Here is a 22,903-nt window from a genome sequence, read left to right as displayed (position 1 = left end):
TGAAACAGAACCACATTGTCAAGGAAATGCTCACAGTGATCTAATAGGTCATTCCTATCTTTAACTTCTATCACTCAGAATAAAAGGAAACTATTTTCCAATCGCTTGAAAGTTCGCATTGTGAGCAGAATAAAGCAAAGTTCACTAACCTTTCATTTACTTTGTGAGTTTTTCCTCTTATGGGTATTTAAAGAAATCAGATGTGACAACCCTGGACAATTAAAATCTTTAAGAAAGGTCAAAAATCCCCCCAGAATAGGGAAAATATAATGTTTCTAAAAGGCTGCTAAATCCTTTCCAGTAGATTTTGAAATAATAATAATTTTATTATTTTTTTAAAAAGCCCTCTGTTTCTCTGCCAAGTGCCACCATACAAATCCATATTAAAGCCAGAAACCTCCCTTACAGGCCAGCGCTGCACACCAGATAGATAAGTTTCCTGATCTGAAAATTAATCTGAGTCATGTCTGCATTTTAGCATTTGTGAGAAGCACTTTTGTAATGCTGCTAATTCCCTGATTAGCCTGACAGGACTTTGTTTTTTCCCCAGATAAAGGGATTCTGTAACGCAGCAGACATTACCACATTGCGCTGTTGTAACTGCAGCAGGAAGGAATTGCAGGCTGGGATTTCCAAGGGCACATCAGCCGTTTGGTCCCAGCTGAAACTCCACGGAACTGGGCGCCTACCCCATCCTGCAACCATCGTGCTCCAGCTCCAAAATGTGCAGCGGGGATTTCAGCCTCTTCTGGCACAGACTCCTGAGCTAACCTCACCTCTTGCAGTAATAATATCAAATTTTGCCTTGTTCGGTGGAGAGTGGGACCAGGATGAGATTCAGCTTTGGCTTGCTGAAGTCCTATTTTGAGAGCTCACAAGAGACTTTCCCCCTAGAAGAATCAATAAAGTCCCTTTGGCTATTGTGCACCTCACAGCAGGTGCAAACGGTGCTTGGTTTCCAAGCGATCTTTCTCAGCCTCATTTCTCTGGAGGTTCAAGGAATGGTGAGGGGTGGGAGAAGGGAGGAGGACAAAAGGATGAACGATCTACAGATGGTTTGGAAAGGTCATTTCAGCCTTGGCATCTCGAAACTTCACGGTCTTGTGTGTGTGAGCATCTCCCTGAGGAATAAACAGAGCCTGCTTGAAGGACTTATGGGGAACGCAGTGAAGTGACTTCAGTATTAACTTCCTACAGCGTCACCCTCGGATAAAATACAACCAGGACTGCTCAGCCCTGGGCCAGCAGCAGTTGTGTCCTTAGGGCTGCACTGCCATGCTGTGTCCTGGCAACCCAAATGTGACGCTACTGGAGAAAAACGGACATTTAGACCAAAAGACACAGACAGACCCGTCCCCAGACACGGGAAGGGTAAATCAGCCGCCAGCTCAGGCCTCCAAGCGCTGACTATTGCTACAACTTTCTAAAAGCCGACGGTCACTAAGGACATTGAGCAATGTGTTGGGATCCCCTTTGCGACACAGGGTCACTGATGCCAGAGACACGTTTGGGCTGCACCCATTTTAATCCCGCTCACTGCTGTCACTGTGAACCACTGGTGCTGGGCAGCACACGGAGACCAGCACAAAGGCAGGGACCCACCATGCCCTGAAGTGATAGCTCTGCACCCAAAACCAAGCCTGAATGGCTAGTGGGCAAGAGACAGAGTCTATCATGGTCTCCTAAAAAATTCCTCTGTAAAAGAAAATGGATACTTATTCGCCATCTGGGCATTTTCCAAAGGTTTTTTGTAACTACCTCTAATCCTACCCTGGTTATTAGGATGCAAACCAGCTGACTGCACCTACAGTCACACACTTAATGTCACCGAAGCCCAAATGTGTCCCCCAAGAACCCTTTCACAGCAAATTCATTCATGGCAACCTGCTTAATGACAAACTGGTTTAGACCCAAACCTGCATGGCAGAGGCCAACTCCTGTTTGCCCTGATGAGGCCAAAAGATTTAACCATAGATATTGACTAACTGCGCTTCTGGCAGTGACTGGGGGTGGCAGAGGTCCCCACAGCCCTTGTCACCATCAGCCCCACCGCTGGGTGCAGTGGAGCGCAGCTGCACTTTGCTTCTCTGCTCCTCCACCTGGCTCTCCAGGGAGGTTTCTGTATCCTGTGATTTGCACTCTCTGCCCTAGATACTGCGGGAGAACAATCACATCCATTTCAGCATCTTTTATATATATATATATATCTGTATTTTTTTACTATGCTAACTTTCCTACTGTGACTAGATCATGAAAACATAGGCAAGCTATCATTTAGTAGGACACCAATGAATTCTCCCCCGCCTCAGTATTTTTGGAAGTGTTATTGGTTCAGCAGGGAATTAGAAATGAATAAGGGAAACGTATTGAAATGTTCACAATACCTGATAGACAAATAGGCCGTGCAAACCCAGTCCAATTGGTTAATTACCTCTTTCCATTTTGGAAAGAGCTTATGTAATAATCCGTTCTTTTCATAATCCAATAAATATGTTTTTCTTTCTCTATAGAACCTGCTCTTACTGGGTTGACAGGAATTTAGCCATGGATTTTAAATAAAGAACAATCAGACCTAAATACAATTAAGTCCTAGGAAATGTAGCAACATCTTGCTTCAAAAATGCCAGTTTTATACAAAACAAAATGAAAAAGTTCGTTTTCAATCAGATGATGTCAGTGCAAAAATGCAAAGAAGAAAAAGACCAAGCAAATATTCCAGAGGAAGTAGATCCCTGGGAAGATAAAAGCGCTGTATATTGGGAAAACAATAGCAGGGTTGGCACAAAATATGAAATTATAAATACAGACCAGTGGATCTCAGCCTCTTCTGTACCATGGCCCCATATTTCAAGAGATAAAATCCATGTTGCTATCAAGAAAATAAGGGTGATCCCCTGCACCCTGGGGCCAGGGAACCACAGGTCCCACACAGAGGAAACTGGAGCAGAACCCCTTGGAAATCCAGAAGTGGTTTGGAACAGCAGCTGCACAGCTTTTTGGAGGACTTACATAGGTCATTTCTCAATCAGAAGCAATGATCTATCATCTAAGCTGCAATTGCTAAAAAACGTTAATACCAGAAAATAGGCCCCTAAGTTATTTAGATGTCTCAGGAAACGTTAATCTCAGATCTGATGGTGCAGCCCTTGTGTTTGATCACCCTGAAGGAAATGAATGGGACCATCTCCATATGAGGCTCCTCAGAAGCATCCTCAGCTTATCAACAGAGCACAGCACGTAAATGAAAACTTCAGCAAAACAACAGAAAATCGCACTGAAATACCAGCAGGGCCCCTCACCCCCACACACAAGACAAAAAGGACTTTCATGCACACAATGATTTTTTTCTTGTATCTGACTCATGTGGCCAAGCACAGTGCAAATTTTCCCTGTCTGGCCGGACCTGGGTGGGCTCTGTCTCCTCACAAAGAGGGAAATGTTTATTGAGGAACAGACCTAATGGTGTGTCTAATGGTGTTTGAGTGAGCATGGCTTGGGGACAGCTGGGGAGCGACTCAATGACTTATCAGGGAGCGCTGGTGGGAGCCAGGGCTGTTCTTTACCCCACAAGCTGTTCCAGGGAGATGGTTTGAAACCAGGTGTCCCTCTGACTTGGCTCATCATTGCTATGAGGCACATTCCTGGCATTTCTGCTTCCTCCTGCAGGTTGGGCACGTGGGGACCACTAGGGCACCCTGCCCAAACACCCACTGCGATGGGGCTTTCCTCCACTGTTGCTTGTGCAAGTCTCTCAGGCTGCTTGTGCTCTGCCAGGGGATGATGAAGACCTGGGTGCTGACCTTGAGACTTCAAGCACCCCCGAACCTGCCAGGTGAAGGTCTCACCCTCTTCCTCCACACTCTGCTCTACCACGTCTGAGCCTTGTCAGTATGAACAAGAAGAAGATGGAGGCCACTGGAGGTCTGGGGGCTACTTGACCAATGGTGCTACCTCCTGCTACCGGAGAGGTGGTGACGTCTTACACCACCGGGACGTGACTCACCAGAAGGTCTGTCACCCTTCTGAAGCCAGTGGGGACTGCTGAAGAGAAGGCACTTCTATCGTCAGTTTTTAAGGTGCATTTCTCCCTGGCATCCACGATTTGGCTGAACAGGTTTTCTAATTTATGTTTAGTCAGAATCAGAAGAGAAACCTAAGCAAATATGAATACATTTGGGTCAGCACACTTAGCTGGCCTGTGGACTGTTAATGACTTTCTGTTGTTCTGTAATATCCATTCATCCATGATCTGCTTTTGTGTTACAACAGAGCATCTCTTTCCCGTGCTACTACAGAACTGCCTCTGCCATGGATTTATATAATTCATATCAGTAAAATTTTCATCTGTACTAATACACAAGACAGCCAGAGGAAAGAAAGTTGGCTTTTGGGGGTGGGGAGGAAAAATACCATCAGCAGCAGACTTAGACGTTTCACTTAATAGCTTTCCTGGAATATACCCATCTTGCCAATAGGAGATAGTAGCTTCAGCAAAGCCATCTCATTCACACAACATATGGGAGCACGGAGTGAGGGGAAGATGAATCCTTAGAGCTACCTTTGAAATGTAATAGGATCGCCTGGCTCACTCAGCCCTGCTGCCTCTTGCCGATTTAATAGGAGAAGAATGAAATGCATCTGTGTGTGTTTTTCCACTGCGGTAAATACTTTATCTGCAGCTAGCAGTTTAATCACACCGTACATTGTACTTTGCTCCCCCCGAGGAGCCCATCGAGAGGTCCCAGCCACCCCTTTGCAAAAGCCCTGGGATCAACACCGCTGTCCCAGCCGCGATGGGGAGGGTGAAAACCACAGCCTGCTCATTCCCCTTTTTCCCTCCAAGAGAAACCTGGCCAGGACACAAAACAGGGTGACCCCACACACAGAAAAGCAGCTGCCATGGGGAGAGCTGTGGTTCTGGGCCCCTGCCACCTCCTCATCTCCGAAACATCAGGCTTTGCTTTCCCTTGCCTGCAGTGACACTGACTGTGGGGTCCCCTCTGTCCTGCTCCTTCCTATGTGTTCAGGTCACCCACCTCCTGCCGCCGCTCTCCTCACTTGTGGAGTTCTTTTGGCCTCTTCTGATCTCTTGCTTCTCTCTATGAGCTCTCTCCCCTTCACACGTTTCCTTCTCTCCTTTCCATGATTTTCCACCGTTCTTCCCTCCTGCATGACCCATATCATCCTCTTCCAACCTTCACCCCGAGGTATATTTTCACTGGAGCTTTTATGCAGGAAAGAATGACTGGGCTCATAAAATATAGCTAAAGGTCTGCTTATGCACATCTTTCCTCTTTCTGCTTCGCACACTGCAAGCTGTGGGGGCAGAGACACGATTTTCCCGCATATCCGTTGGCATGCATTGTGCACTATTGTCCTACCGAGCTGTGAGCCTGCCCAGCGCTGTAGTAAAATCAAGTGGCTTAGACATGAGGTACGGTGGATATATTCGCCTTGTTTCTTGGAAACCTGAAAGCCAAAAACCTGTTTAGTAGAAAATGGTTGGACATTTTTGCACTAGGAGCTGGAGGAGGGAAGAGCTTCCAGCCAAAAAAATATCAGTTTTCTAACAGAAAATGGAAATGTAACTAAAGCAGATACTAATAAAAACGTTCAACTAACAATCCAGTTTCCATCTACATGGAAAAAATTGCAGCAGCCTTAGCACAGTGTTTTGTATAACTGGAAATCAGTTTACAGTATTATGTTTATTCTGTGAGTTATTTATACACAAAACAGCAAATCTTTTGTGGCTTACTCTTGGTATGAAGAAATTTTCCAAGATTAGTCACCGTAGTTAGCTTTCCTGATTAAAAATATTCATTGGAAATCAGTAAAAGATCAAAACATGAAATCTGAGGTCCTGCTAGTTCATGAGACTTCTAGCAATGAATTCCTCCAGAATGTATGATTTTCCTTGAGTAATAAAGCTCCATATAGTTGTTTTAAATTCAGCAGGTCTCGGCCCGCCCTCAACCCCCAAAAAATCTTGAGAAAATCTCATTTCACAGTTTCCCATAAAACCAGGTGCAAAACAGCTGCTTTGGGCATGGGAGGATTCCTGCAGCAACTTCCCTGGTGTCAGTAGCCAGCGAAAACCCATGAAATCGAAGGGATTTTGATAGGTACATTCACAATCCTCCGAGAAGGTGCCACGGAGGATAGTGTGGCTGGGCTAGTGTTTCCCACATCTGCAGGAAGGACATTCGTGCAGTCGGGTTTTCCCAACCCTGTGAAATTCTGCGGCAATGGCTTCAGTCAACCCTGTGTTGTTGAGAACACCCTCGGCTGGCTCTGCGGGGATGATGTGGGTGACTGCACCGATAGCCCAAAGGTCACTGAGTCATCCACTGGGTAAAAAGGCCCTCTCCAGTCTCTCCTTAATGGCCATGGCTAAAATGAATTACTTCGGCTATTTCGTGTAGCACTCATGGGTTGTTGCTGCCTTCCCCACGCACCTTCCACTGAACCGCTAGTTCATATACACCAACTAAGACCTTAGGCAGAAGGAGGATTTTACCTATAACTGCATCCAAAGCCAATTAAAGTCAAATTCTCTCCATAATCCATCCTCTCCAGCAGTACTTTGATTGATCACAAGGTTTCCTTACACGGATTACCTGTCTCACTATGAGCATTGCTTAAAAACAGTTCTCTCCAGGCAGGTTCCATAGGAACTGTAATTTAATTTAGCAACACTATCAAGAGCTGGGTGATTCAGTCCTAGAAACATTTACCACCTATGCCCAGTTCTTCCTGCACCAAACTGCGTCCTGCGGCTTCACGGGAAGATCATTTCAATGAACACTGAGTACGGAGAGGGTGAGATCATGTAATGTAATAAAGCTTGTAAAATTAACCCTAAATCATGGAGGAAGCAAAAGAGGCAGCTGCAGGTTCCAGGTTGCTAGCTGTTGGGTTTTTTTTTCATTAGAACTCTATTGAACTACTTAGTGTTCAGCACTGATTTAGAAATATGCCGTTCTTAACTACTGGTTAGGCATTTCACTCGCTATGTACAGTATTTAAGGAAGACATGATATGTGCTCAAAAGAGTCAAAACAGTGGATCAAACATTGATACTTGAGGAATGACAGTTCTTTTTCCCAAAATGATTCTTTTAAAGAAGAACGTCGAGCAAAATACCATGGCTTTGAGAAGACAGGTCACCTACAGAACCAAATTCTGGCTTGACTGCATTGTAAAGGACGTTTTCCAGGCCGGGAGGGGGAGATGGTCATTCTGGCTCTAAGACTGATACCAGCGATGTTCCTACTGTGAGGAAACTATTCCATTTTCATCCTTTGCTTAAAAAAGTACTGTTTTGTTTTAACAAATGGGAACATAAATGAAATATTTCTGTGTGCTCCGCTTACATGAATATTTCCCAGTGTTTTTATATCTCGGTTCTCTAAGGAATAATGTTTTCAGTTTCCTTCAGTCTTGTACTGAAATGTAAAGTAAGACCTCTGGGCCTAAGGACTCCATAAACTATAGCTCTTACTCGCTTTCTGTTTAATTAGCATGAAACGGATCACGTAATCATTCAGGGATAAATCCCGACCTCTCTTGAGGGAGAGGAAAGAATAAAGGAATTTTCTTCTCTTGTCAATAGCAAATAAATGCAGAAAATGTGGGAGGAAGAGCTGGCGTTTATCGGTCTATTGGAAAGCCAGCCTCTAATCGAGGGGCAGGCTGGCTGGTGGATGCGTCTTACCAGCAGCGGTTGGAGAAGGCATCTAAAACACTGCTCAACACGCTTTGTGCCATTGCAAATCTTATTTCTGAGTAAACAAGAGCTTTCAGCTGCTAAACAAAAGTCCTTTACCTTCCCTTGCCTACATTACCAGCATATTCCAACTTGACTTTTGGTTAAGGAAAGGCCACAGATGACGAACCATTATATCACTATGACCATGGGCAAGATGGAACCTTGGACTAGCGCTCTCGAAACTGTCATTATTTACTGACACTCCTCACAATTTTCCATTGAGAAACCTACGTCTGGAAAAGCAAGCAGCAACATTAGCACAGCCCTTAATTGGTTAGAGACACACAGCTGAGCTTTCGAGTTCACAGGCTCCGGAGAACAGAGCCCAGGGACTAGAACGAGGGCATTTTCCATGAGCACTTCTCACGCCCAAAGCCACGTCCCCTCCTTCTCCAAGGAGATGGTAAAATCAGTAACACGGGAGGCTGTTTTCACAGCCCTGAGCAGATGCTGCTGTGAAGAAGCTTTGAGATGCTGTTGTGTGCAGAAGGGATCGCTTTAAATACTGCTATTATATTGCTTAGGTATTGCTTATTTTAACACAGACATCTCCGAACGCAGAACAGGTTTAGCACTGACCACAAAAAAGGACTCTGTTCCTCAAAGCTTTTTGCAAGAGCTGCATACTGGTCTTGGCCCAGGGATTTGTTGGATGTTATAAACCTGACCTGCTGTTCTCCTGAACTCTAAATAGCTGCTCGTGCCCATGAAGCGCAAAGCAGGTCCAAAGGCAGCCAGCCCGGTGTGCTGGCAGTCTGCACTTATTTCTCCCTGGAGAGGCTGCTGCAGACTATAGATGCAGCAATAAACATCTGAAATAGCAGGAGAGGTGGTCTACTAAAATGCATGAGGGTAAGGACGTAAATGAGTGGAACAAGCAGGTATTGGAGAATCAAATTAGACACTTGGCTTCCTGTAGCTAATTTAAATGGGAAATGGGAGTTGTTCCAGGTATTCAGTAAACAGGCTTGCAAATTAGCTTCCCACAGTTTCCTTATGCTGCTGTACATGCATAAAGAACATGTACTGCGGTTCATTGCTTTAACTCACTTTGCTTCCAAAATCAGTGATTTTTTCCGTTATTTTCAGTTACTTGCAGAAACGTTTTCATACCTGGTTGTGTGAAATAGAGCGGGAGATACCTGAAGTGAGTGCCGGGCTGCTAACAACCAGGTAGCCAGATTCTTTATTTGTGAAATGTTTCTTGAGCCTGGTGTTACCAGGGGATACAAAACTGCTTTTCAGTAGCTGATATCACCCTGTACGAGAGGGAGAGGCTCAGAACAGCTTCCTATCTCCTGTTCCTTCTTCAATTGCATATGAATTAACTGGAGGCCAGCTCAGGCTTCAGAGGAGAAGCACAGAGGGAAGGGGACTGGTTGCCAGAGCTGAATCAGCTCCTGTTCATGGGGAAATGGGGCCTGGAAGGATACCCGTTATTTAATAAGGACAAAAATGGTGTAAACCAACCAATTACTTCAGGCTCCAATTTCAGCCCTAGATCAGCTTCAGTCCTGGCCCCAAGATTAATCTGTGTGACAACAGATCTACCTGCCCGTGCTTGCCCTCAACACGTTTGTTCTCTGGCTAGAGACACGGATGGAGATGGTGTTACTGAGCTCGTGATGCTCTCTGGTGAGCAGATACACGTCCCATAGGCTTTCACAAACAGTCCCTATGTGCTCCCTGCCCTCACGTGGGACGTGACACAGGAGCAGAGGAGCCTGGTTTCCCTTGCTTTTGGTCAGAGACTGCTATGTTTTAGTAATATAACGTCAAACTTATGGTTCTTGGCCCTTGAAGTACCAGCAAATGGGCCAATAAAGCTCGGAGCAAGAAACAAGAACACCAGAACTACACAGGAGCCATTTTTTGCTCGGAATATTCAATTTGCTATGTTGTCCATTTAATTTGAATGCTAAAGGCAAAAAAGAAACCAGCATTTCCAGTCCTGCTCATTCCTTATATGGTGAAATGTTAGATAACTTGCGTTATTTATAACCTGCACATTTGGTAATTTATTTTTTTATAACGGGGGGAGGAGGAAGACACAGCGGGCAAGACGACTCTGGAGTTATTCCAGTCTAACTGAAGAATTAAGTATTAAACTGTGCCCCAAGAGCAGCCAACTTTATACCTATACCTTGTAGAAGGGAAAAGTCTTGAGCTGGACAATTAAAATTGATGTAGTTTATGACTTTAAAAAGAGGACTAACACACACAGCGCATACAGCACGGTAAGACGTAATGAACATTGATCCTAAAGCTTTGAGCTATAAGGTAGTTTTTCAATGTCTCTATTTCAAGACGACCTCCGCACTTCCCAACTCAGTAACACTTGAAGAATAAGACACTGGGAACAGGTTTTTTGGCTTGCAGAGGGGGAAGATGTCTCACATAAGGCCCTGACCCTCTCCCTGTCATGACCACGTTGCATTTTCAATCAGGAAGAGCTGCCCGGCGGGGCTGCGCTGCTGCCCATGCCCAGGTGGGGCGCTCCCCATGCCCAGGTGGGGCGCTCCCCATGCCCAGGTGGGGCGCTCCCCATCCCTCTTGTCGCTGCTGTCTGGGCTGTGTACTCCGCTCATTTTGGTTTTCATCTGTGTTCCAATGCTAAATCCTGCCAAAGCACCCTGATACGACTCTTTCCCCTCCTATGGTGCTTCTGTATGGAGCAGACCCGCACCCCAGCCCCAGGTTTCACAGACGACACCCACCGACCCCTCTTCCGCACCCCAAGAGGCTTTGATTTCAGGTGTGAAGGTCATAGCGACCCCCACCGCTCGCCTCAGCCCCCGACCAGCGTGTGCTGACATTTCTCTGCCGCATTCATGAACTAGACCTTTCTTTAAAAAGGGAGAAACATGCAATTTTATTTCACAGAAATCGCTTTAGGACAGATGACCTTTACCATAACGCGGGTGGCACAAAGCTCTTTCAGGCACGCCATGGGGGTACGTCACAGAAAACTCAGGGGCCACATAAAGCTGCCCTACGTTATCTTCCCAAAATGTCAGTTATTTTCTGCCTAATGGCATTTAACTTGGAGGGAAACCTCTTTGCATGCAACGGCCTTTGTCCTGACTCTTCACTCAGCAATAGCAATGATATACAGAAGATCACAGGTGATTTCTAAGCTAATACTAAGCCTAAAGCAAAGGTAAGTAGGGTACGACACACGTGAGTTTAAAGGCAGTCTTAGCTGTGGTTAAAGCTTGCTTGCAGATGTTGACTACTGATGTTTCTTTCTTTCCTTGCTCTGCCTCTTGGAATATTGTTTTCAATGTCCTCATTGTCTCCGCAGCTTTCCCTTCCCCCTGGATCCAGCGACATGCAGAAGGAATGACGATAGATGTTACTTTTCCCTGCTCCGTGGCGGAGCGCAGTGTAGGGTTTCAGAGATTGTAAACTATTCCTCCTGCACTGAGAGATTGACTGCACGGGTAGAGCCCATTAAACACAGCCATGCTGACAGTATCGCTTCGGAGAGTTCTGTGGGAAAAAATCTGTCTGCACTATGTTGGTACCTCCAGCCAGGCAGAGCTGCCTCGATAACTCCTCCAGATAATGAGCGAAATGTGGAATGAATTCCATGCAGGATCAGCGCTCTGTTGATGTGAGAACCGGTTGCAAAACGTACGACAGGATCCTCCTGTGGCTGTGGTTTTAAGCTCGGCAAATACCGTGGATTGTATATGCTGAAGTCAGGATATTATTAAAATAAACCTCTCAAAACTCCAGAGAGTTAAGATATGATGCGGCTTCCTTTGAGCTCAGGTCCCCTTATCGCTATGTTGTATGTGAATGCAATTTATATGAAGTTCTTTAAGACTAGAACAGCCTGTTATTTCTGCCATGCCCAGGAAAATCAGGAAAGGTATGTAGCAGTAATAAATCAATTATTTCTAACAAATTAGACTAAAGCAGCATTGCCTAACAGCAGTCTTCCAGATGGTTGGGATGAAAGGTGGACTGGGCTGGAGGGAAAGGGAGAATTTTTAGATAACCAGAAAAAATGGGATACAGTTTAGCAGTAGAACTAAAAAGATCCAGAGGAATGACACCTGCGTGCAAGGAAACAGATATCCGAGGGATTAGGGTATGTCACTGGGTTGGCGGAGCACGTTTGAACAAAGACATTTCCTAAACATCATGGAGGAGGCAAATTCCTTGCCGTGCTGAACGAGCCACAGGGATAGGAGATGACAGATTTAAATAAAAATGGGGTCATTTCTAAGTTTTAGGGGCAAAATGTGGTTTTCCCAAAGAGCAAAGAAACCACCACGGGAGGGCTGGAGGGGCCCGCACGCAGGGCAGCCTGAGGTGCGGCTGTTTGCACGCACCCAGGAACCCTCGAATGACATGGGACACCTTCCAGCTATGGCGAGGAGAGACTGGTCCAGCGCTTCCTCACGTTATGGATTATTTTTCCTCAGATTATGGAAAAAATGGCAATTACAAAAAAAGGTTTTGATCCTGCAGGTCTATTTCAAACCCCCGTAAGCAGCAGACTCCAAATGAGCAAAGCCCATAAGCAAAGAAACCTGATGCTAATTAGCTAGGAATTTACACTAGTTCATTAATATATGTACTTGGAAACATTATGAGATATATTAATATATTAATAATAATTAAAGTTCATCGCTTCCTAATCATGGGACTAAATCCATTAATGTTACAAACGATATCTATAACCAGGTCCCAAAAAGCAGCACAGCTGTTGAGCAACCTTGACTGTCAGTGTAAGTCCCCCAATGAGGCAGAGGTTCAGGACCCAGACGAGACCCTGACCACCCACCACATATGGCCAAGGGGGAGTCCAAGTAGCTGAATCCAACCTGTGAAGTGGTTTTGTGTGGTTCCCGTGACAAGCCAAGCGGATTAAAAGTATTTTTGCAGGTATTTGTCGGTGAGGACTCCAAGGGTCTGGTGAAGAACCACACAGATGCCAGGATCACCTCTGAACATCTGGCTGGGAGTACAAGTGGCTCTGGAGCGTAGGAACCAATAATAAACCAAATAATCCCCGCTAACCCCCTCTGCAACAGGCCAACGTGTCTCTCCCTGCTAACTCCAACAGGAATTAGTCACACAGATGATTTGGGATGAACCTGGAGGAACGGCTTTTCACTCCGCGGGAAGCAAGAAACACTCAACATCATTTTGTTCCTACACCGGAACTACTGGTGAAGAAAAACGTGTTTTACCAGAGGCATTTTCCCAGCGTCTCTCAAACCTCTGCCACTCGCCCCAGCACTCAGACAATTCCTGAACAGAGTTCCTCCCCTCATCGCTGGGTTTGTTCGGGTCTAACCGCACTTGGGCAGCTGCTGAGAGCACACGGTGCAAAGGCTGCGCAGCTCGTGGAGGACACGCTCCATGGGAACCAGGCAAAGACAGACCCTATGGAATGGCCCCATGGGCTCCTATAACTTCATTACAGCCTCCAGGACGATGTGAAGATCAAAATCAGGTGAGGGCTCTCACCAGGTACTCGGGTCCCACTCTGCGTCAGTCCCACTGTCCTCATCAAAATGGCTATTTTTCTCTTTTCCAAGCCAGAAAACACCCACATTGCTGTATTTGTATGCTGGACATCTGAAAATAGCCTGAATGAACCTGCTGAATGGCAAACCGCTGCCAGCCAGACTGAACCATTTTCCTTGCAGAGATATTGTTGCTGTTTTCTCCTCTGAAAGCGATAGAAAAGGATGGGGAAGAGCCTGTTTCTCTTCTCACGCACGCACCCTCGTCAACAGCTTCGCTAAGTCCAAAGAACAGAATTCTCTTCCCAGTAATGACCCAATAATTAACAATCCAAATCCTACATGAAATACTCAGAGCTGGCAGGAGGGAAATCTCTTTCTGGGTTGTTTTTCTTGTTCTTAAAACTTGTAAATTCAACAAAAGTATTTCAGATGTTATTGCAGAGAGATAAATACGGAACCTCCCCACCTCAGAGTCCAGAAATATCAGAGGCAGAAATATTTAACACCAACGTGGTGAAACACAAACACGAATCTCTGAGAATGAGGGAAGAGAAAAGCAGAGATCAAGGCAAGAGGATGGGAGATTGTTCTGCGGTTCCCTTTTCTAAGGGAGGAGGGTGGGTGGTGAACGATAAAATCAGGAATTTGACTTCTCAGGACAGATGGACTTGAAAAGGGGAAAGAAAAAATATCTACAGGCCAAACTAAAAAGGTTTATCATGGTGAAGTTATGGGGCTGTCTCAGGCTGCCAAAACAAACAGCTTGCATCCCAAAGCAGTAAAGGTTACATGCATGGAAAACGGAGCTACCCCTGAGGACTAACTAATACACTGCAATTGTTATTACAATCTTTCAGATGGCTTTGAGAACACCAGGGCTCACCAGGCTACCTGCTCTGACTGCACCTACAAAAGGCTTCAGAAGACATATTCCAGCCTATAGTTTTTTTCATATTTCTATCTTGGTCAAAATCAGCTAATGGTGCTTGAAAAGTTGAGGCAGCATTACTTCAGCAATTAACAAGAACTATTCGAGGTTACTGATACACTAAAAATGCCTTGAATTTCACTAAGTTCCAAGTTATTTCCTAATACAGCTCATGCCACTTCTGCAGGAGAAATACCCAAGTAAAACGCAATTGCTTCTGGAATTTCAGCTCAGTACACGTCCTACAGGAGGGAAAAAAGCCGCTCTTCTGACAAGGTTGTATCAATCTCCGCTTATCTGCTGCTTTGTTAAGGCTGCCAAGGTATTCTGAAAGGCACGGCCTCCAGACTTACACTTCAGGCAGCCTTTCTGCAGGGCTTGCTGCAGGATTAGGTCATTATGCAATTATTCTAGATTTATAGTAGTTATTAAATAAGAATGTTGCTTCTTTTTGGAGCAACCTGGATGGTTGTACAAGAGCGTAAGTCTCCACATGTCCCATTTTTCTCAGAGGAAAGCAGTAGAAAAAAATAAGTGTAGAAAGTGTAGCCGGATGGTTACAGGAAAGCACAGGACAGCGGGATCGCCTGGGCTTCTTTCCCAGCTGTGCAGACCATCTAGGGACAGCCTCCCTTCCACGGAAATCAATGAAACTCTGTACTGGGCTTTGCTGGGAACACGATAAAATCCTTAATCTCTCTCTGCCTTCCTACCCTATCCTGCACGATAACAAGCACACCAGCCCGGCAAAGCCCTCGAGCACGCGTGCGTTAAGCACAGAATTGCTGTGTCCCCAGTGTCCCCAGCCCGTGCTGGCGGGGAGCGAGTGCCTGAGCACGCTGCCATCCCAGAGCCAGCAGTGAGTGGGGCCGATTGTATTCATCTACCGCCGAAGGATGTTTCGAACATTAAGTAACAGGGTTCCTGGAGACCAGGCACAGGATGCAACAGAGCAGGATGATGATTTCTGTCCCCATTCTTAACATCTATTAGTGGAAATAGGTGATGGAGTATCTATACCTATGTACATACAACATCTCTCCCATCCCGTCACGGCAGAGCGTTATCTGGTCCAGAAGCAGTGGTTTCAGGGTTGAGGAGGGGGAATAAGAAAAATGACAAGCTGTTTATAACACATTAAACAGGTACTATTTGGAAGTTTACACCACCGTTCTCCCGGGGAAGGCAGAACTTACCCACAGGGCGTGTTGAGTTAGTTCCTCATTCCTTCTTTCTTCAACTTCTTTTGAAACCCCAGCGTGGGGAGCATACCTTGCCCCAGGGGAGCATGGTGCTGAGCTGTTACTCACACTACGAACGGGTGTCGCTTCTCACTCCCCCCTTTCTTTGAGGCCCCGTTTTGAGGTGAGGAAAGGGCTGACTGACCAAAGCACAGGACCCGGAGTCTTCTGAAGCCCAGGGCACACAGCAGGTTGGATTTGTGGGGGCTCAGCATTGGTGCTGGCGCTGGAGAAGCTCATTCTGGCTGAGAATCCTCCAGTCTGGGATCATGGTGGGCTTCAAGAGCACAGTCTGGAGATTTGGTGTATCTCCTAAAGTTGCTCTAGCTTGAAAGCTGGGACTGTCTTAAGAAAGAGCTTACTTTGCAGGGACAAGCCCCCTATGAAAAGCTGCAGTTTCCCTCTCCTGAATGACTGGCTTCAGACAGCTTGGGGAGCAAGAGGTGGAATGGGGTGCCCTCCAAAATTTAAAGCTGAAATCCCTCACCCTGTTTCAGCCGACTCTACCCCTTCTCTGTTTGCTTCTCCCCGGGTGTGCCAGAGCTTGCCCGCAGCTGGGGCTGCTGCAGGGTCTCATTGATCCCCAGCTGCGGGCAATCTCCTGTGCTTTCTCCTCCAACACAGCACACAGCTGAGGAGCCTCACGGCCCCAGGGCTGCGAGAATAAACTCTTTACAGTTTATGAACTCCACTGAGTTAACACATCCCCATGAACCTGCAGCCTCCCTGCTCCCCAACACACTGCAACCCAAGTTATGTGAAGGAGGAGAAAATCATCAATGTCGTTATCAACCTAGCATGAAATTCACTGATTAAATTACTGGATAAATATTTGAGTGGATCCAGCTGACACGTATCTCATGCATGCAGTCTTAGAATAGGAAGGTAATGGGAAATGGGGGAGAAATGAGCCAAGGAACGGGAATATGATTTCTGGTAATACAACTCATGTTCATCCGTGCCCTTTTAGCAATATAGAGGATGTGTGTGGTGAAGCCGAGAGCAAGGCACCGTCGTTAAACTAAACGGAGAGAGATTGTACCTATGAATAAACAGAGCACTAAGCAGCAGTTCTCCAGGAATACGGCTGGTGAACGAACTTACGGGGGTTTATGTCGGTGAACCTGTCAGGTAGTTTTGAACGTGCTTGCAAGAAGCAGCAATAGCTATGTCCAGTAAAACCTTGGGAAGCTGTGGCAGGTGTGCGCTCGCTGGAGGGCACGAGATCCACAGCGGCCTCTGATGGTGCCGGGCTTGCGGCTCCACCTTGGCTCCTCCACCCGCCACCTCCACGAGGGGTCGTTCCCTCTGCGGCCCAAGGATCTCGTCTCTAATTTAAAGCGATGAAAGGGAAGAGGTCGTTGTGTTGTACAAATGCATCAGGGCAGTGCATGCAGCCAGCAAGACTCTGCTCGTGAGCTGTCGAAACTCCGGGCAGTATTAGTTTGTTTTATTTTCAGGGAATACCATTTAATTTAATTGTATTTAATTTAATTGTACCGACTCGGGTCGGCATCAGCGAGGGCAGGATCAGGCATCACCACATCCATCAGGTCAAACCCGTGAAGGTCTCTCAGGATGGGCTGATCATACTTGTGTCACTCTGAGTAAACAGTCTGGAAAGTAATTGCTTTAAAACACATCTAATTCATTTTTGACCGATTTTCGCAAACGTTTCCCCTTTCCTCAATGCCGCATTGACTGGCCCTGCAAACCCTTTGGCATTGGCCCGTGCGGTGTGTGCAGCCGCTTTTCTCCTTGATGTTACCTCATCAAAGAGCAGCTGAAAATGATATTTGCAGCCAGTTTTGCAGAGCGGCCGGTGAACTCGCTCTGCCCTGTGCCCTCCGACTCAGAATTAGAGAGGTTTCCTGTATGTCAGTGCAGCTACGGATTGGTGATAAATTTAAGATTGCAACACGCTGACCAAAAAGAAAACCACACCGCGACAGGCTATTTTTGGTTTCAAAAGAAGCTCCGCTCTCTAGGTCTTTCCAAGCCCTCACCTCCACGTATAGCCGCGGCGGATAAGGAAAACAGGATGCAGGGTTGTAGAGCTGGAGAAACCGAGTGTAAATCAAAGGAGACAAGTTGAGCCTTGTGTGTTGCCTGGGTTAGACCTCAGCCTTTGAGCAAGGTGAGCCGTTGTCACTTGCTGGGGACTCTCCCATAACAGCATCGCCCAGCTGCCAGAGCGTTTATACTGGGCTGGAGCCGCATCTCACTTTTTCCTCCCACTGTGTCACCTCCTTCCCTTGTGCTGACAAGTGATTTAGACAGCCTGCCCCGCTGGCCCAGCATTTGAAATGTAAATTAAACACATGGGACGTAAAGCTGGGTTTCAAAGTTGACTATTAACTCGGGCGGAAGGGGCGGCGTAGCAAAAACAAACAGTTCCAAGTTCAAGTCTGCAACCATAAGGGCAGGCTGAAAAACCCTCCTGCTCCTCCATCTCCAGCCCACGTGAGGATGAGCGTGTTCCCCAGGGCAGAACATAGTTCGTGGTTCTCTCATTTCCTAACCCAGGTGTTCAGACTCCAAATCAAGTCTGACAACCGACTTTGAAAGGGAGGAGGATGCTGGGGTGCTGAGGCTGGCGTTACACACCAGTATGCAGGGCCTTTAGTCGTGGAGCCAAAGAATCATAGACCAGTTTGGGTTGGAAGGGACCTTTAAAGGTCTTCTAGTCCAGGGCTTGACGTCCCGAAAGCTTTTGACATCGAGACCTGCAGTGTGCTTGGCCCAATATCTGACATCCCAGAATGTTAATGTAACTTGTGCCTGGTACGGAAAATCTAGTGTTTAAAAGTAGCATTTACTCATTTTCCCCGGGGAGACTTCATGTCCAGCTGTACCTCACAAAATGTGGGGGTCCCCCAAACCTGGAGGCCCCCTCTGCTGTCCTAAAGCTTTCAAAATCAGTGGAAGTTTTGCCCAGAAAACTATTGGAGGCCCAAAGCAAATCAGTATGAACATGTTTTTTATCCAGGAGGAATGTACCTCTACCATTACAGAATGTAGTTTAATATTTCTTTACCTGTCAACTCAAGTAATTCTGGGGAAAAAAAACACAACAGCAACGGCTATTTTTTTAAAATAATTTCTAGTATGACTTAGATAATTTATTTCTGATAATTCTATAGTGACACCCTCACCATTAAGGTCTAACTTGGATATCAGAGGCATGAGTAACTGATAACATAGAGAGGTCTGTGTCAGCTCTGCTAAGCCCACCCATTCGGGTCCGTACCAGCTTCCTGGGCTCAGCCAGGCAAGCGGCAAATCCTGCTTGGATATGAAGTGAAATTTCACTCGTCCCAAGGACAATCCAGCAGGAGAAAGATCCTCAGCTTTTTCTGAATCCCTTAACGCTGCATTTCTAATGCAGATCTTGTGGCAGTGAGCGATGGCGAGAGGTGCGCCGTGAGAAGCGCTGTCCCAGCGGTGTCCCAGCGGTGTCCCAGTGGTGTGTCCACCAAGCCGGCAGAGCAGGGGATGGGTCCAGCCTTCCAAGACCTGACTCTGGTCAATGGGTCACGGCCCTGGTAGCCAAGGTGGTGTCCCAGGGCTCCAGGGAGCACCTCTGACCATCACCCGTGGCAACCTCAGACACAGCTTCGCATCTTCCAGTACTTCAGCTGCCCCATTTGTGGAGTGACAACACTTAACGTTTTTGAAAACGGATTTTGGGGAGGGAAGCAGCACTGCGGCACTGCTGAGTGATGTTTCCCCACAGACTCGGTCCTGGGTTTCTGTCCACGGCCACGGGCAGTGCTCGGCTGGCGGACGTGTGTGCACGAGCGGGTTCTCCACGGCGCAGATCAGCTCCACCCCAGTGCTCTCTGAAGGCAGAAAGCGCTAAGTGCAATTTCACATGAGCCGCTAACCAACTTATCTGCTCATAACATTCCTTTGTTGATAGCTTGGACCGCTTTCAAACAGTCTTCTCCTGCAATATGGGAAAGCATTGTCCGAAAATATATAGGATTGTAATTATGTAGTAGTCTTCCTGTAAATGATGTGTTGTTGCAGTGAAGTAAACCGCCCTGGTCCTCATTAGGCTGCATCGCAGAGCAAGCTGAAGCCAATTTACTAGAGCAGCAGTGAGGATATCATTACATGATCTTCATTTCCATTAAATAACTGGACTTCACTCTCTTTTATTTTTAGGCTAACCATGCTGAGCTTTAAAATTGCCTTGATTATAATGTAGCTTTTAAATGATTTGTTGTGGCTGGTCATTTTGCACATGAAAGTTGCTACTGGCTGATTAGGAAAAAAAATCCACCATTGCTTCTTCTATTGCTTAGGAAATTGCAATCCCCAATCTGCAGCTTGAAAAGCATGTTGCCATGGAAATGATGCTTGTGCTGTTGTAAATAAAAGTATTCTGGGGTCATCGGGGTCTGCAGCATAAACAGGGGCACAAATACTGCCTGGAAAAGTGACAGAGTTGTTTAAATGTATAGGAAGATAATTTTAATGGTATTTCGCTTTCAGCGTTATCGTCGGAAGGACTGATGAAGGTTAACATGTAGCTGCAACCTTGGCATGAAAACAAAGCAGAAAAAGTCTCAGCTATTGGTCTTAATAACAGAGTAGAGAAAACAATATCATAGCCTTCCTGACTAGTATTTCTCTGCTCAATCAGATCAGTGTTCCTCTCCCATTGTATTTCTCAAAGATTCAATTGTGAAATCTAATTGTATATTCATTCAGGGGCAGTTTTATTGAATTCATGAGCCCAGCACATGAGAGCTTAAGGAAACAAGCTGATGTTATAAAATGCTGTATCAGTATAAAACGCTGATCGCTACCTGATCGTGCAGTGAATCTTCCCTCATTCCCTTGGGATGGGTCGGTTGGGTTTGGGATGGGTCGGTTGGGTTCGAGATGGGTCGGTTTGGTTCGGGATGGGTCGGTTGGGTTTGGGATGGGTCGGTTGGGTTCGAGATGGGTCGGTTGGGTTCGGGATGGGTCAGTTGGGTTCGGGATGGGTCGGTTGGGTTCGGGATGGGTCGGTTGGGTTTGGGATGTGTCAGTTGGGTTTGGGATGTGTCATTTGAGTTTGGGATGCGTTGGTTGGGTTTGGGATGCATCAGTTGGGTTTGGAATGGATCAGTTCATGTGTGTTTTCAAGAGGAAAGCAGACAGATACTGTTTCTGGTGGGTTCGTAATTGTTCAATCGACTGTTCAATGGCATTAAATGGGCCATACTGTGAAGCTGCCTTGGGCAGTATCAGAGCAGGGATACGTGCTTTTCCCTTTGTATTTTTAATACCCACACGAGCACTTAGAGCACAAACAGTCACTTTTAATAAAACTACAGAGATCGCAAATGCCACAGCTTGCTTATTTACTTACTGTCTCTTAGTCTGCCCAAAACGTGGAAATAATGTTTCCAGAGATGCTGGAATTCATGTGCCTGTTGAGGATCCTGGCTCCTGTCCTGGATGATATTGCATATTCAGGAGATGATTCATCCACTCCTGAGCGGGAGGAAGGGCTGTACCAGCTGTACCACCTCTCCATCGCTGACGGACGGCGCGGCGATGTTTCCACAGGGAAGCCTTGTGCCTCCAGGTTAAGCCAGAATAAAGGAGCGAACAAAACAGAAGTGAAATGGGGAGATGATTCACAGAGAGAGAAAACAAAAGCGAATTGGAAAGGTAATGCCAAGCCAGACCGACAACAAAATTTGTATTTGCCTCAGCCCAAAATGTGCAGACAGGATTCTGCGTTTCTTTCGTGTGTAGATTAAAGGCGTCCTTTGCCACTGGCAAGGGAGCATTCAGGAGGGACCAGCTCAGGGCTTTGCCACCCCAGGCCTGCGAACGGGTGATAAAACCCACAGCCAACAGCCCTTGGTTAGAGATGAGCAAGACCCAAGCCCAACACCCTCAGCCGCCCTGTAAAGTGACTTAGAAGCTAATGAAATGAGTTTTCCCTTTTGGAATCCGATTGGCACAGGAACCATGTGGGATACAGGGCTGATACCACGTGCATTGCACACCTCGCCATGGGTTTATCTCAAAGGGCTGGCTGAGCCTTTGAAGGCAGCTGACGGCTCCCAGCTGCCCAGGGACTCGCTCGCGTGGCCTCTGCGGCTCCTTAATGGGAACAGAGTGGAATAAACGGGCTCAAAGGTTGCCTGGAATGACCAAGAGCGAAAAAATTCCTCCTGCCACTCCTGTGCTAATCAAAGGGGTGTGGAAAGGAAGTTTCAATCTCTCATGTCCCACATTGCCAAACAAAAAATATATATATATATTTTTTTATACATATATATATATATATACACACACATACAGCTATATTAATTACACAGCCAATTCCTATTTTAAGGAAGAAGTCTCCGCGCTATCAAAATCAGTCTTGAAATTAATCTTGCCTGTGGTATATGCAAACCGAGCCAGACCATGGAAGTTCCCTTAAAAGGCCAGTCAAACACATCTAATCTGTTTACTCCAGGCTTTTACTGCTGGCGATACCTGGGACTTCGCCTCAGAGATTTCCTACAGCTTGTGATCCTAGCAGGTCAAAGTTTCCAAAGGTGGGGAGAAGAGAGGCAACCCCTTCCCCGCCTGTGCCAAAGGTATGTGCCTCTGAGCTACTAACTTAGAACCAATGAATCAGAAATAAGTAACATAAAAACCGCCTAACACTGGTGTTGACAGAGCACCTCCTCGGAGCAGACAAAAGGCTGCGTCAACAGGGAACAGCCGTACAGAGCTTGTGTGAGGCTCGGCGTATTTAAACAGCTTGTGCAGAGATGTCAACGTGTTGCCAGGGAAGCGAGATGCAGGTGCCCTCCTGCACCCAGACCCGCCATCCGCACAATGGGGAAACGGAGCGGCCCTCGCCGCTGTTTGTTTTCATCTTTGCGGCTTAAAAAAGGCACTTCTTCCCGTGGCTGATTAATGGTCCTTCTGCACAAACCGCATTTTGAACATATTTAAAAATCTTGGGCTGGATAACATTTTAACCTAAAATATAATAGGTTCATTTTCTTTTCTTTCTGATAGTGTCTGACATTCTTCAGTTTTAAAACCTTATTTCCGAAAAGAGGCTTCTCTAACGCGAGCAAAGGTGGCCCGGCTGTGGCTCCCAGCACATCACCGGCCAGCTCTGGGACACACAGACACACCTCAGACCTCCAGGACAGACAGGAGGTCCCTGGGGAAATCCCCGTCAGCCCCTGCCTCTGAACCGTTCCCCAAATCTTCTCATCCCCCGAGCACTCCGTGTTTGTGTGACACAAGCCTGGGTTGTATTAAACCCACTGCTCAAAGGACCAGAACCGGTGGCTCCCTTGGGCACACACCAACCACGCTACAGAAAGAGGGAAAACTTCAGGGAACGAGTGGCACTGTGATATATCTTACCTTCCCGGAATACATCTATCCATGTGATGATCTCTATAAACACACCCATTTCTCCATATGGGTGGGTATATATTTATATGTACCAGTC

Source organism: Patagioenas fasciata, chromosome 15 (genome assembly GCF_037038585.1).
Source record: "Patagioenas fasciata isolate bPatFas1 chromosome 15, bPatFas1.hap1, whole genome shotgun sequence".
NCBI lineage: Eukaryota > Metazoa > Chordata > Aves > Columbiformes > Columbidae > Patagioenas > Patagioenas fasciata.
The sequence above is the reverse complement of the archived record's forward strand: the minus strand, read 5'-3'. Positions refer to the sequence as shown.